Genomic DNA, 16,273 nt, shown 5'->3' with positions numbered 1-16,273 from the left:
AGGCGATCAAAGCGGCAAATTTCATTTCCGTCTTATTTTAAGAAACTGCCACAGCCACTCCAACCTTCAGAGATGCCTCCATCATTGTCAGCTGTAGCCATCAACATCACGGCAAGACCCTCCACCAGGAAAAATATTGTGACTCACTGGGGTCTCAGATGATGGTGAGCACATTTTAGCGACAGGTTATTTTTAAATTAAGGTATGTACATTGTTTTTAGACATAGTATTATGAGTATGCTCTTGCGCACTGAACAGATTACAGTATAGCATAAACATAATCTTTATGTGCTTTGGGAAACCGAAAAAAAAAAAAAACTGATTTGCTTTATCTCAACATTTCCTTTATTGCCTTGGTCTAGAACCGAACGCACAATATGTCCAAGGTATGCCTATACTTTGAACTGAGAATGAAACAGTTTGGGGACCAGAATGGACAACTGAAGCAAAGTCAGTGCTCCTTATCCACTACACTGTTCCCTGTTCCTGGGCAAACTGGAAGACTACATTTGCCAGTCTCACTTAAAATTATGTTAGAGTTAATGTGACTGATTTCTGACAAATATAATATGGGAAGAGTAACACTAGCCACTTCCAGACCTGGCCTTTAAAAACATTCATTGAGCTCCTCCAGCTCTCTTCCACTGCCATCTTCAAAGTCAGGTGGCATGGCTACAGAGGGAGGAGTTACATCCAACTTGCCTTAGACTTTGCATGACAAAAAATGTTTTGTTGCTATTGTCACTGTTGCCATAGCACAGGCCAGCACTTTCAAAAATGTTGCTGCAAATAAGTTATCTTGTTCTGATGCAGGTCCAGGATGTGGCCTGGGATCCTACATCTTGAACAAGCACTGAGAAGATACCAATGTGGACGGTCTATGGAATATTCTGTGAGGAGCAAGAGCCTTCAACTACCAAGACGAATACACAAAGGGAGAACAGATGATTCTCTGGAGAAACTGAATGACCCAGAGCAAAGGCCTCCCACAGGGACTGAGCAGTAAGACTAGAGAATTCAGACTCACATTAAAGCAAGATGATGAAAGGCTTTATGAGGAAAAACATCCAGAAGAGTATAGAGACTGACAGGAAAGGGGATATTGTAGATGATGTGATACAGCATCTGTTAAAAGTAATAATTTGTCTACGAGAAGGTATATGAAAAATGCGATGTATGTAAAAAAGTGAGGTAATAACTTTACTTTGCCCACAAAGGTCCATCTAGTCAAAGCTATGGTTTTGCCCCTACTCATGTATGGATGTACGAGTTGAACCATAAAGAAAGCTGAGTGCTGAAGAACAGATGCTTTTGAACTGTGGTCCTGGAGAAGACTCCTGAGAGTTCTTTGGACTGTAAGGAGATCCAACCAGTCCATCCTAAAGGAAATCAGTCCTGAATATTCACTGGAAGGACTGATGCTGAAGCTGAAGCTCCAATACTCTGGCCACCTGATGTGAAAAACTGACTCACTGGAAAAGACCCTGATGCTGGGAAAGATTGAAGGCAGGAGGAGAAGGGGATGACAGAGGATGAGATGGGTGGATGGCATCACCAACTCGACTGACATGAGTTTGAGCAAGTTCTGGGAATTGGTGATGGACAGAGAAGCCAGGCATGCTGCAGTCCATGGAGGTCTCAAAGAGTCGGACACGACTGAGCAATTGAACTGAAGAAAGGAAATGTAGTCACAGACTACAATTTGGCTCTACAGTTAAAAAAAAAAAGTTGTCAGTGACTAAATACTAATTGGAGAAGGCAATGGCAACCCACTCCAGTACTCTTGCCTGGAAAATCCCATGGGCGGAGGAGCCTGGTAGGCTGCAGTCCATGGGATCGCGAAGAGTCAGACACGACTGAGCGAATTCACTTTCACTTTTCACTTTCATGCATTGGAGAAGGAAATGGCAACCCACTCCAGTGTTCTTGCCTGAAGAATCCCAGGGACAGGGGAGCCTGGTGGGCCGCCGTCTATGGGGTCGCACAGAGTCAGACACGACTGAAGCGACTTAGCAGCAGCAGCAGCAAATACTAATTACTGATTTCAATAAAAATAGGACTATAACCATAATTGAAATGGAGAAAATAAGTGAGGAGAGTTCAAGACGCCCACATTCTCAAAACAGGACAGCAATGCATAACATTTAAAGTTGATAAATCATTAACAGTGAGATAAGCATTAAGTTACGGAATATGGAGGTAACCACCATAACAAACAAGAAAACAAAAGGTGACTCTGTGTTTCATTACAAGCATTTATGCTTACTCTTTTTAAACAATATCCAAGTATTACTGTGATAAAAATTTAAACATTAATTTTAAAATACAGAAAAATAAAGAGATTGCCAATAGATAGTATGGGCAAAAAAATGGGGGAAAGATCAACATTATCCGGGGAAATGCAGAGGAAATAAAAACTGAGACAACCACCACTACTCAATTTCAATCCCCGTACCAGACAACTCCACTTTTAGCTTTCTATACTACAAGAACACTCCCATAAATGTTCAAAGACATTTACACAAGAATGGTCAGTGCAATACTCTTAAAAGAGAAAAATCAGAGCATGCTAAATATCCACTAATAATATGGGAAGAGTTGAATTAACTACGAATAAGTGTACCCGACCTGGGGGCTTCTGAGGTGGCGCCAGTGGGAAAAAACCCACCTGCCGATGCAGGAGACATAAGAGAAGAGGGTTCCATCCCTGGGTCTGGAAGATCCCCTGGAGAAGGGCATGGCACCCCACTCCAGTATTCTTGCCTGGAGAATCCCAGGCACAGAGGAGCCTGGAGGGCTACAGTCCACAGCTCGCATAGTGTCAGACACAACTGAAGCGACTCAGCATGTACTCACCCACCCAACTTGATTTCAGCCTTCTAAGACAAAAAGCAGACAACCCAGGCAAGCCGAGCTCACTTCTGACCTACAGAACTATGAGATTAAAACACGTCTTGGTTTAAGCCTCTAAAGTTTGTGGTAATTCATTAGAGTTCAGTAAAAAACAAATACTTCTAGAAAAGCTGAAGAAATGCAGTACCCTACAACCCAGCAGCTGTGGTTAGAAGTAATTATATATTCAGAGAAAGTCTTGTCCATTTGCACCAGAAGACACACACAAAATGTTCACATCACCACTGCTCATGACCCAAAAAAAAAAAAAATCTCAACAACGTATTCATTCATCAAAAGTATAAAGGTAAAATGGTGGAATGTTCATATAAAATAACACAATACAACAATGAAACATCAATGTCCTACAACCACACGTCAAAATACGGATGAACGTCGAGTCATATTACGCAGGATAAGAAAGCAAGTGACAGATGTGTGCACGCGGTATAATTCCAGTTAATAAGTTCAACAGTGCATGGGTACAAACAACAAAGCTTAAAGAGGCACACGCGGAAAAGGAATAAAAACACGAATCTGGAGCGCAGCCGTCATGTCTGCGGGGAGGTGAGAGGACGGGGTGAAGGGGAGGCCGAGGGACACTGAAGGTAACGTAAGGTTTTGGTCTTAACTGGTACTAACTACAGAGCAATAGTGTTTAAATTCTAAAACATAGTTTAGAATTATTACAACGTTTATTCAGTATTTAGAGGACAAAATCATCCAGGAATAAAATATCTACAAGACAAAAAAAAAATCCTTCCTTTTCTTTTGTCAAGATAAGTTCATTGAAAATATAATTCAAATAATATGTACAAGTCCAATCATTCTTTTAATCACCTAAAATTCCACCAGCAGACACAACTGGTAACAATCTGAACGTGCTTCAGGACATTTCATGTCCATGTGTTTACACATTAAAGTATTTTAAATAAAATCATTACATACACACAAATATATTTGCTTATTCTATAAATGCTGTTTAGACCCCTGCTTTTTAAAAATCAAGTGTATTAAATTACACTTTACATGAAATGAACCCATATTAAGTGTTGGAAAAGCTCTGACAAAAGTGTATGTAGTGTAACAACTACCCAATCAAAATTCAGACAAAACATTTTCATTACCACAAAAAGTTCTTTCCTGTGCCTCTGCAGTCAATTCCCTCACCTCTGATTGCAAGCAATCATTAATCTGCTTCATTATAGATTCGTTTTACTGGCTTAGGATCAACGTGAATGGAATTATACAGTATGCGTTCTTTTGTGTGGGGCTTTTGTTCAGCATAAAATTTATACTATCAATAGTTCCCTTTATACTGCTGAGTAGTACTTAATTTGTATATTCATTAATAGACATTTGGCGTATTTCCAGTTTTGATCTCTAAACACTGAGGTGTAAGTCAATTGTGATAGATATTAAGTTTTTATTTTATAATCAGGGATAGAATTGCTGGACCATAGAGCATATGTAACTTTAAACTGCCACACTGTTACTCAAAGTTCCTGCATCGCCACACACTCCTACCAGCAGTTCATGCAAGTTTTAGTCGCTTGGCACCCTGGCCAACACTTGCTACTGTCGGTCTTACAGATGTTAACCACTCCTGTAGGCAGACAGCTGTTCATTTTTATTTGCATTTCCATAAATGACTAGATACGTTGAGAATTTTTAAAGCACCTATCAAAAAATTTAAATGTCTTCTTTCGTGAAGGGTCTGTCCAAATCTTTTACCAATGCTGTGATTTGGGCACTGTGTGCCTTATTATTGATGATTGTTGTTGATTAGCCACTAAGTCATGTCCAGCTCTTTTGCAACCCCATGGACTGTAATCTGCCAGGATACTCTGTCTATAGGATTTTGCAGGCAACAATACTGGAGTGGGTTGCCACTTCCTTCTCCAGGGGAATCTTTCCAAACGGATCAAACCCATGTCTCCTGCACTGGCAGGTGGATTCTTTACCACTAAACCACCAGGGAAGCCCATTGTTGATTATGGAAGTCCTTTCCATAGACTGGATGAAGGCTCTTTGTGAGATATATGAATCGCAAATATCTGTTCCCCACTGAAGCACATGTTTCCCTTGTCTTAAAACAGTACATGTGTATACGTTCAGTTGCTCAATAGTGTCCTACTCTTTTCGACCCTGTGGACTGCAGCCCGCAAGGCTCCTCTGTCCATGGGATTCTCCAGGCAAGAATACTGGAGTGGGTTGCTGTTTCCTCCTCCAGGGGATCTTCCCAACCCAGGGATTGAATCCTCGCCTCCTGCATCTCCCGCATTGGCAGGCAGATGCTTTATCACTGTGCCACCTGGGAAGCCCTAAAACAGTACAGAAAGTTTAAATTTTAAAGTACAGAAGCTTTTAATTTTTATTAAGCCTAATTTAACATTAAAAAAAATTTACAGTTAATGCTTTATTTTGTATCATGTATATGACTGAATGTTTACTCCTCAGACTGGAAACAAAATATGGATGTCTGCTTACCACTTCTATCATCACATTGGACTTGAGGTTCTAGCCAGATTTAGCCACTCAGGCAAAAAAGAAAACAAGAGAAAGGCAGGAGGGAAGGCAAGAAGCAATAAGCAGAAATAAATTAGTAGAACTGTCATTATTCACTGATTATGTACATAGAAAATCCTGAAAAACGGACCTAAAATAATAAGTGAATTTAGAAATGCTGTGAGACACAGAGGGAATATACAAAACCATTGCATTTTTACATATTAGCAATGAAAAAGTGGACAATTACTTTTTAAATCCATTTATAATGACATCAAAAACCATAAAATATTAAAGATATAAATTTTACAAAATATGTATAGGACCTGCATACACTAAAAAACTAAAAACAACATGTTGCAAAATATTAAAGAATTAAATAAATGACAGATTGGGAAATTCACTATTAAGATAGCAGTTTTCTACAAATTGATCCAGAAATTCAAGGCAATTGAAATTGAAATTCCAGTAAGTTTTTGAAGCCGATTTTAAAATATTTATGAAAATACATAAAACCTAAAATACCTGAAACAGTTTTGAAAATAATGAACAAAGCTGGAGGATTTATAGACCAATTTCAAGCCATACATAAAGCCACAGTAAGGCAGACAGTACGGTACTGACATAAAGAAAGGAAGAAAGAAAGTAAAGTCGCTCAGTCCTGTCCGACTCTTTGCGACCCCATGGACTACAGCCTACCAGGCTCCTCCGTCCATGGGATTCTCCAGGCAACAATACTGGAATGAGGTGCCATTTCCTTCTCCAGGGGATCTTCCTGACCCAGGGATTGAACCCAGGTCTCCCACGCTGCAAGCAGACGCTTTAACCTCTGAGCCACCAGGACATAACAAATCAAGAGGAGACAGAGTCTAGAAACAAACCACACACATTTATCACCAGCTAATTTCCAACAGAAATGAAATTCAGTAGGCAAAGGATGGAGAAATTCAATAGGGAAAGGATAATCTTTTCAACAAATAATACAAAAACAACTGTGTATCCATAAAGGAAAATAATGAACCCAAACCCATACCTCACACCACACACCTCCATCAGCCCTCCCAAAATAGATCACAAATTTAAATATATGAATATATGACCTAACACCATAAAACTTTCAAAAAGAAAACATATGAGAAAACTTCTATGGTCTACATTTTTCATACAATAATATCTCAGGTATCTTTTAATGTTAATAAAAATAAATCTTTTGCGTTTTTTAAAAAGTAAGAAAAATATAGAGAAAATCCTTAAAATTTTTTGAAACATGTCTTCATTTAAAATAAAATTTCAAAACTCACCATGAGTTCCTCATTCATATGGTTTCATGAGTGACGTATTTCATAAACATTTTCCCAACGAGCTACAGTGACATCTGAAGGTCTTTGTAATGCAGAGATACTCACTGAAGCAGTGCCATGCTAATACACTTAACGCAGATGACAAGTATCACAGTGAATCAAAAACTACATGTAAACAAAATTATCAACTATTTTCAATCCAACAAAGTGTATGCTTTGCAGAACTGAAAAGATGGATTCCCTTGCCCTTTCCAGCATCTTCCCACCCTTCTGTAAGCCTGTCTTCCTGACCCCACCTTAACCTCCATGACTCAGATTAAACATCACCTCCTCCAGGAAGTTCTGCTCTTCAATCTAACCTGTTGGGTACTGATCCTCCTCTCAATTTCCACATTTGTGTCACTTCAAGGTCCTCATCACATTATCCCTGGATTGCACATGATTAACTCCTCTATCAGATTAAGCACCTGAAGAACTAGAACACTGATCACCTCAGCCTCGCTCAAAGGCGGCACTCATGCTTTTGCTGTTATTGGCTGTTAAATGAAAACATGAATTAGAAACTTCAGGAATTTCAGAGTGAGTTGAGCAGAGAAACTAGATCAGGCCTAGTCGGGGTTTTTTTGTTTTTTTTTTTTTCATCCTCAAAATAAAGAGTTAAAAATTATACTCCTTGAAAAAGAATTTCAACATTGAAAATCTTCAAAATAAAACAAACACAAAACTGATAAACAGTTAAAACTAAATGTCTACAGAGCCTATGCTGGTCACTTCCTTACTCACAGGCGGCCAGAGCAGAAAGGCCTAAGGGCTTCCTGAAAGGCTATTTACTGCTGGGGCAGTTCGCTGCTTTGGAAAAATGTCTTCAAGTCAGTCAGATAACTGGAGAATAAGTGGGATTATAAAGTACTTTCTCTAGGGAAAAAACAGTATATATCATTTCATGACCCAACTTTGTTGCTTTTATTCTGGCAACTTTCTTTTCTTTCAGTTATTTAAATTGCTTACCACCAATAATGTAAACCTAAATAGTATGTGATTATAGCAGAAAGGAAATTGCTACATGGCAGGTGGGGGTGGAAACCAATTAGAAACAGTGCAATTCTTCAAGAACCAGACACTGCTACTGATAACAAACAAGGGGTCTTGACCGCTTGAATCAATTCACCCCTGTCTATGCATCTACAAAATCTTCCTGGAACTAATTTAAAGAAGACAAAAATGCTGGAGCTAAGGTTGCCAAAAATACAGTAGACCCAAGTTAAGTTTTACATAAACAATGAATTTTTAGTAAAGCAAGTCCTATGCAATACTTATACTAAAAACTTACCCACTGTTTACTGAAATTCAAATTTAACTGGGTGTCCTGTATTTTATCTGGCAACCCTAAGGGAAGCCAAAATCAGTCCAATTTCCTCACTTAGTAGCAGAAACTATGACCCCAAGAAGGGAAGTGACTTGCCTACTTAAGCCAATGATCAAGGAAGTGAGTCTGCTTTGAAAAGAGAAAACACAAATCTATGAGGGTCACCCTGGGTTCCACTTAGGGTGCACCAGACCTCCAGTTTTCATTCACCTCACTGAAGCACCGAGGAGACAAGCGCTCAACTATGGTTTTCCACTTTTAATAACTGTTAATTTTAATACACTTACCAATTTGAGTCTTCGAAAACAAATTAGGAGGGGTTCCCTGGTGGCTCAGTGGTAAAGAATCTGCCTGCCAATGCAGGAGACACGGGATTGATCCCTGGTCTGGGAAGATCCCACATACCACACAGAACAACTAAGCCAGAGTGCCGCAACTATTGAACCTCTGCTCTAAAGCTCGGGGGCTGCAACTACCGAGCCCACGCGCTGCAACTGCTGAAGCCCTCCTGAAGCCCATGCGCCCTAGAACCTGGGCGCCACAAGAGAAGGCACTGCAATGAGAAGCTCCCATACAGCGACTAGAGCATAGCGCCCCCTCACTGCAACAAGAGGAAGTCCACCTGCAGCAACGAAGACCCGGCACAGTCAAAAGTAAATAAACAAAAATTAAAAAAAAAAAAGAATGGACAAACAACAACACAACAACAAATAATAGGAAACTAGTTCTCTTAGCTTAAGAAAAAATCCTCCTGGCAATCTTTCTGCCTACACACCACCTCCTCAGATTCTGTTTATGTTCACTCACTACATGAAACAGGATCTTCTTTTCTCCCAAACACAATTCTCTCACAATCCACAATTCTCTTGCCCCAGGGTTCCAAATTTGGAATGTGTTCACATTAGTCCATGGCTCTAACAATTTTAATTCCTGTACTCTCCCAACTTTCCTGTTTTTCTAAGGAAACATCCTAGTGCCTTCAGTTGGTCTCAAATAAAAGGCTCGCGAAGTCCTCCATTCCCACTCTGTGCCCAAGCAGCTAAACCAGCAAAAAGGCTTGAGGTCTCACTATCACAACACACTTCCTCTCCCGGGACGGGGATGCAACAAAAGATGGAAAGAGAAAGGTCTTTCTAGGAAATTTGGGGCCTTCCTCCACTATATATGCGGAACATACTACATGACATAGAGTTGGACAAAATCAAAGGAAAAAATAGAAAACTTCATATACTCATTACAGTCATCTTCCGGATCCCATCAAAGTAACAAATACAAAGAACAGTCGCTCTGTAACAGCACTTCTCAACCTGGGATCTCTAGGGGCCTCATGGGGTAGTGGGAACCGGGGAAGGGGGAGCAAGACAGTTGGCAGATAAAGATTTTGCTTTTTACGTATCAGGGTCCCAAACAAGATTTGAAGAAAGAAGGTTCCGTTGCAGTCCTAAAAGCCTGGGGCGGGGTAACATACACCACTATGACTTTCTCTAAGTTTTCTATTAAACTAGAAACTAGTTTTCTATTCACCCTAGTGAACAACAATCCAAATCGTGTCGGATGAAAAACTGAAAGTCAAACAGAAATTCAGAAATTAAAGAACATATCTACCTATCCTTTCTCTCTGGCAGCTGCCAAGGTATGCAGGTCTCTCTCGAGATCACACACGTCAGAAACGGAAGGTCCTCACAAATCATCTAGTCCAGACTTGCATTTTACAGATGTGGGAACTCAAGCCGAGAGGAGGGCTGACTTGCCCAAGGTCTCACAGCCCGTCGCGGGCAGGACTTCAGCTGGGACTCCACGTTGGCAGCCCTGGGCCCTCAGCTTCCCGATGGCTCCTGAGGCCCCCAGCTTGGCCGGATCCAAGGGCGCCAGAGAGCCTGGGCGGAAGAGCCCACATCCCGGGGTCGCTGCCTACTTTCGACCGGCTCCGCGCCGGGCCCCAGCCCAGGGTGCTACGGGGCGCCGACCTCGACGGCCGTCCCCGACCCGCCCACCTGTCGCGGACCGCACGGTCGGCAGCCACACCCCCTGCCAGGGCCAGGGGTTCGGCCGGCCTCGACGGCGCCTGGCACCGGCTGCTGCGCGCGGCGCGGGGTATGCCGGCCTGAAGGCCGCAGGAGTTACCTCAAGTGGGCGCTGAGCTCGCGGCAGGGCCGCCCCCGCCGGCCTGGAGCATGCCGGAGACGCGGATGCAGCAGACGCTGCAGCTCGGCCACCGCAGCGCCTGTTTACACCCCTCCGCGGGAGGACGCCGACCGGGCCGTCACGTGACGCACACGTCACGTGCTCGCCCGGGGTGGGGCGGAGGCGTTGCCCAGCGACGACGGCGCTCTAGGGGCGGGTGGCTGCGGCGACGGCACGTTCCCTCTGCGCTCCCCCATCACCTGCGTTTGTCGAGTCGACAAACGACGCGTCCTGACCGACCCGGCGAGGAAAAGCAACGTCTCCCACCACCCGGCTTCCTCGTTTAGTGACCTCTAGGGCTGACTGCATGTATTATTCGTGTCTTGGATGGGGGAGGGAATTCCGTCCGGCTTTAAGATGTGGAACTTGGAGAGAAAAATGAAAAATACTGCCTTACCTACCCAAAGCTAGCGAACAGACGGCGAGCAGAGGAATAAGTAATGATGATTTGAGCTTCACTAACGAACAATTGTTTGGTTTTGCTCCCTACTGTGGAATGAAGGTCCGCAGCCAACCATCTCCCCGCCATAGAAAGGGTGTGTGTGAAGATGGCTTATGGGACTTCCGATTTTTATTTTAATTTTACATTATCAGTTTTTCCGTGATTAGTCTTTGTATATGTAAGTAAAAACATATCTGAGTAAATATTTGATTTGGCGCTGAGCAGCTGTCCACATCAGACTTTCCTCATTATAGCGAAGTCACTCGGATTGTAGTGACTGCTTCTACCAAGTGTGGTTTTTCCTAGATCAAACTTTGCAGAAGCATAGATTGGGACACTGACAGGTTCTCCCATAATATTCACTATAAACTGGGTAGAAGACATAGTTTATATTCTTACTGAATTGATGCGTAAAATGTAAGCAGATACCCCTAAATATTCCAGAGTCGTTCCGTTGTCAAGGTGTTAACTATCGAATAGTCATGTTCCTCCATTTATTTCCGATCACTTGGCATACTTAGCTATCTATGAGCAAATTGACACGGTCACAACAGTGGACTCAAAATATCTTCTAGGTCAGTATTTACCCACAGTGTGCTGAGTCGCTCAATCGCGTCCTACTCTGTGACCCCATGAACTGTAGTCCACCAGGCTCCTCTGTCCATGGGGATTCTCTGGGCAAGAATACTTGAGTGGGTTGCCGTGCCCTCCTCCAGGGGATCTTCCTAGTCCAGGGATGAAACCCAGGTCTCTCGCACTGCAGGTGGATTCTTTACCATCTGAGCCACCAGGGGCAGTAGGACAAGGTCAACACCGTCTTCATTTCTGTAACACACCCAGAATGCAGCACTCCAGAGTACAAAATATAGTGATGGATCGTCTGCATGTCCATCCTGTACTACGGAGAACAGGCAAGGTGCCACAACTTGGCTGATTTCTGCTGCCTGTGGCAGCGGATGTTCCATGAAGGCAGAACAGTATCTTCCACTGGTATTCCTTATGCCTAGACCATATCTAGGAAGCAAAGAAAGTTGTCTAGTCTATGGCCATGGAACCCTGCCATCCTTCTGAAGGAAGTGGCAAAGAACCTTTGTAGATCCAGAAGCATCTGTTAGGCAGTATTCATAGACGCAGTGAACGCTAAGGAAAGTCCTGGCTCACCCATTACTGTGTAGGCAGTTTAACATTTTATCCCCTTTCTCCATCTAAGAAAATACCTATTGAATAAAGATGAAATAAAATGATGCTGGCACACCACTTTAAAGTGCCCAGCACATACAGTGCCCATTAAATGCTAATCATATTATAGGCCTTTGGCAAGAGGCTAGTAGGACAAATCAGAGTCCCAAGGGAATGGGAGCTTACAACTTGAATATATCCAGGTCCTGGGTCTGGATTCTTGCCACATGGACTGCAGTTGGGGGCTTCCCAGGTGTCTCAGTGGTAAAGCATCCTCCTGTCAGTGCAGAGATGTGGATTTGATCTCTGGATTGGTAAGATAACCCTGGAGGAGGAAATGGCAACCCACTCTAGTCTTATTGCCAGGATAATTCCATGGACCAAGGAGCCTGGCATGCTATAGTCCATGGGGTAACAAAGAGGCAGACAAGACTGAAGCAACTCAGCATGCAGGGACCGGGGTTGAGGACAAGATTACCAGCAAGGAAATTATAAGCACAACTGGAAAGAAGTCTTTGCACATAGAATGGGAGTTTGCTGGTAAGGAAAGTATGGGTGACCAGGTGCTCACTCCAAAGGGAGCACAATTCCAAGTCTGCCTGTGGCGATGGGGACTCCTAATATACTAGCTTTCCATTGCCTAAACCCGGAGAGGCATGGCCTACTCTTTCCTAGAGTTGTGGGCAAAGGGTCAGTCCTGAGCCAGATGACCAGTGTTACCCCAAGAGCCAGTCAAACCTGACCATCCACCAAATGGTTAAACACATGTAACCATTTCCAGTTTGTTAATGTTTCACTGCAAACAAGATATAAGATATACTGCAATTGTACATAACTCTATAGTGGCATTCCCTCTAATACAGTGGCTATACAAGCAGCAGAATGATGACTATAAAGGAATAATGGGGACTTTCAGAGAGGGGACAGTAACCGGCGGAGGTGCCGCAAAGCTATGAAGGCAGCACCAGCCCTGGTATTTATGTTTCCTGATTCTAAGTGTCTTTTTATTAATAATTACAAAGTCCATGGTTTCATCATGCTATTTGCCTCTTCTTTCTTGATTTTGAACTTCCTGTAGTACACTGGTGACAATCTTCTTTCACATGTTGTTTGGTATATTTCAAATATAGAGTAAATGGGATTTTCAGATTGATTAGAGGTGGATGTGAAAGAACAGTGAAGGATGACAGGAAGGTTTCAGACCTGTACACCAAAGGATCAGAACTGTCATTTAGATAGAGAAGAAGGGATATCTGCAGTTTGGGGGGGAAATCAATAATTTGATTCTGAACAGTTAAACTCTACATGCCTAATAGACATTGAAATGGAGAAATACAGTTAGCAATGGATTATAAGATAGTGGAATTCTGGGGAGACACACAGAGATAAAAATTGGTCAGTGTGTTAAAGAAAGCCACAGGATTGAATGAGATCACAGAGAGCACTAACTTTGATAACTTCTGACCTCAATCCAGAATACAAAATATATTTTCCTTACTGACCAAATACATGTGTATAAAAGTTTCAAGAAGCAAATTTACCCTCCTTTTATCTTTATTTTGTTGGGGTTTTTTGTTTTTTAAAACTTCTGCTCCCAACTCAATTGATTTTTTAACTGAGTACTGGTTGTGTCCTACAGTTTGAAAGTCACTGGAAGTTCCTGACCAAGGACATTAATTACATAATTTCTGGCAAAAGAGAAATCCAAAGGCTAGTCACGTGGCACTTCAGAAATGACAAGATCAGCAAAGGACACTTAGGAGCAGCCAGAGGCAAGAGGAGACACAAGAGAGGAGCCCTAAAGCCTGAGGGGGGGTGCTGCAGGTGCCACTGGTCCTGAGGAGCCGAGCACAGCGAGAACTGACCTTCGGGTTGGGCAGTACTACCGTCTGGTGAGGGCTTGAGAACAGAGCCTTTAAGACAGAGCTAGGCTGGGACAACTCTGAGGGATGGAGTGGGGAGGGAGCTGGGAGGGGGGTTCAGGATGGGGGACACATGTACACCCATGGCTGATTCATGTCAGCGTATGGCAAAAACCAGTACAGTATTGTAAAGTAATTAGCCTCCAATTAAAATATATTTTTTTAAAAAAAGACAGTGCTAGGGATACAAGCTTGATGTTTTTCAAGTTTGAGTTTCGAGAGAGTAAATGGTGATAGCAAGTAGCTGTTTTTTGTTGTAAAGAGAAGCAAGGGACTGGCACAACAGCAGGCAAAAGATGTGGGCATTAAGGTTTTCTGTTTAAATATTTATATGCTAATAGAAACAGCCCAGTGATAAGGAAAGACTGATGCAGGAGAGTGTGACAACCATAGAAACTCACTCCTCAAGAAGGGGTCAGTCGTCTGCAGATAGGTAAACGAGCTGGTGAGAAGACAGATACGGTTAGCTTGGTAGACTTGTTTGAAGCATGTGGAATTTCTTCTCCAGTTATTCATAGTTTAATAAAAAAAATAAAAGCTGAGGGGGAGATGTTGCTGTTGGTTTCGGGAGAGGGTGCAGATCATCCAGGAGAATGCTGCAGCCCCACCCAGCCCAGCCCTGATTCCTCACATGGACTGCTATACCTTTCCGTTTCCTGACTTCCACCCTACAGTCTTTTTTCTACACTATCCCCAGTATGAATTTTCAAAACTTAAATCCAGTTTTCTCAATTCAGAATAAAGCCCAAAGTTCTTGCCTATAGACCACTCCATGAAATAGCCCTTTATTTCCTGTCATCTCCCTCACTTGCTTTGCTCCAGCCACCAGGCTTCTCTGGTATTTCTTCATTCATTTCACTCACTCAGTCATGTCCGACTCTCTGCGACCCCATGGACTGCAGCACACTAGGCTTCCCCGTCCCATCACCAACTCCAGGAGCTTGCTCAAACTCATGTCCGTCGAGTTGGTGATGCCATCCAAGCATCTCATTCTCTGCCATCCCCTTCTCCTCCTGCCTTCAGTCTTTCCCAGCATCAAGGTCTTTTCCAATGCTGGAGCTCTTTCTGCACTCTCCTCGAGTAGCATGCTGGGCACCTACCAACCTTTCAGTGTCCTGTCTTTTTGCCTTTTCATGCTGCTCATGGGGCTTTCAATGCAAGAATCCTGAAGGGGTTCACCATCCCCTTCTCCAGTGGACCATGTTTCTCAGAACTCTCCACCACAACCCGTGTGTTCTGAGTGGCCCTACGTGGCATGGCTCATAGTTTCATGAGTTACACAAGGCTGTGATCCAAGCGATCAGTTTGGTTAGTTTTCTGTAATTGTGGTTTCCATTCTGTCTGCCCTCCTTTCTTCATTACCTCAGGCAAAGAACACTTTCTCCCCATTTCTTCACTTTGCGACTCTTCTTAAATGTTAACTTTCTCATAGTGACTGTACGTGACCACCCTTTTTAAAACAGCACTCATATCTGTCACCCTTCTCGGCTTGGTTTCTGTCTTAGCACTTATTACCATCTGTGGCTGAGACATTTCCAGCTCATGAACTATCCATTCCCCACCCCCACAATTCTTACAATTAGGGCCATATGCCTAGGTCCAACCAATGGGCTGTGAGCAGAAGGATGCTTCTATGCTTCTAGGCAAAAGCATATTGGAGCCACCATGCAACCCTCCAGCTCTCTTCCGCTGTTGCAGCAATCTCAGAGATCATGTGTTGCACCAGCAGGCCATACAACAGCAACAGACTGAATCACTGAGTCACCTCCTCAGGCAGTTAGTTGCCTGAGAAGTTGCAGGGGTGAGGAATAAACTTTGTTGTGTTAAGCCACTGAGCTTTGGGGGGTTAATGTGTTACCACATCATAACAGCATCTATTTATTATGGTCTGAATTATGTCTTTAAAATTTATATGTTTAAGTCCTAAGTCCAAGGACCTCTGAATGTGACTGTATCGAAGAAAGGCCCTTTAAAAAGGTGCTTAAGTTAAAGTAAGGTCATTTGAGTGGTCCCTCATCCATTATAAGTGGGCGTCCTCATAAGAGGAGGACAGGTGCCCACAGAGGGAAGACAACGTGAAGACTCAGGGAGAAGGCTCCTATCTGGAAGCCACGGAGAGTGGCGTCACAGACCAGCCCTGCCAGCTCCTTGATCTCAGACTTCCAGCTTCCAGACCTGGCAGAAAACAAACTGGTTAAGCCACCCAGTCTATGATACGTTGTTACGACAGCCCGAGTGAACAAATACATCCTAACACCAGTGCTCCACCTGGCATGTGTATTTCTGTGGTTTCCCTTCTCTAGAATATAAGCACACGATGAAAGCATGCTACGCCCACAGCCTTTAGAATAGTATCTGACACCTACCTCCCAGAGGCTCAATAAATATTGAATGCATTGAATGCATCCTGTATTTAAATGAAATTTAAACTGAGGGGAACCCTTAAACTGTTATGAGTAAAGATGAACTGGTAAAACCT

The 16,273-nt window shown here is 43.0% G+C and overlaps 1 protein-coding gene across 8 annotated transcripts in view; it reads right to left on the bottom strand.

Annotated features, from left to right (window-relative positions):
* MARCHF8 (membrane associated ring-CH-type finger 8) overlaps positions 1–10,359 on the bottom strand; it is a 107,130-nt gene extending 96,771 nt beyond the window's left edge. For 7 of the 8 annotated variants that reach the window (XM_055538826.1, XM_055538825.1, XM_055538846.1 and 4 more), the window contains exon 1: positions 10,192–10,359. The gene's annotated coding sequence lies outside the window, so the exon portion shown is untranslated. Of the gene's footprint in view, positions 1–9,672; positions 10,085–10,191 lie in introns of those variants that run through there. The other variant, XM_055538895.1, reaches the window with a different exon arrangement.
* Between the last annotated feature and the right edge of the window lie 5,914 nt (positions 10,360–16,273).

Source organism: Bubalus kerabau, chromosome 1 (genome assembly GCF_029407905.1).
Source record: "Bubalus kerabau isolate K-KA32 ecotype Philippines breed swamp buffalo chromosome 1, PCC_UOA_SB_1v2, whole genome shotgun sequence".
Taxonomy (NCBI): domain Eukaryota; kingdom Metazoa; phylum Chordata; class Mammalia; order Artiodactyla; family Bovidae; genus Bubalus; species Bubalus kerabau.
The sequence above is the reverse complement of the archived record's forward strand: the minus strand, read 5'-3'. Positions and strand labels throughout refer to the sequence as shown.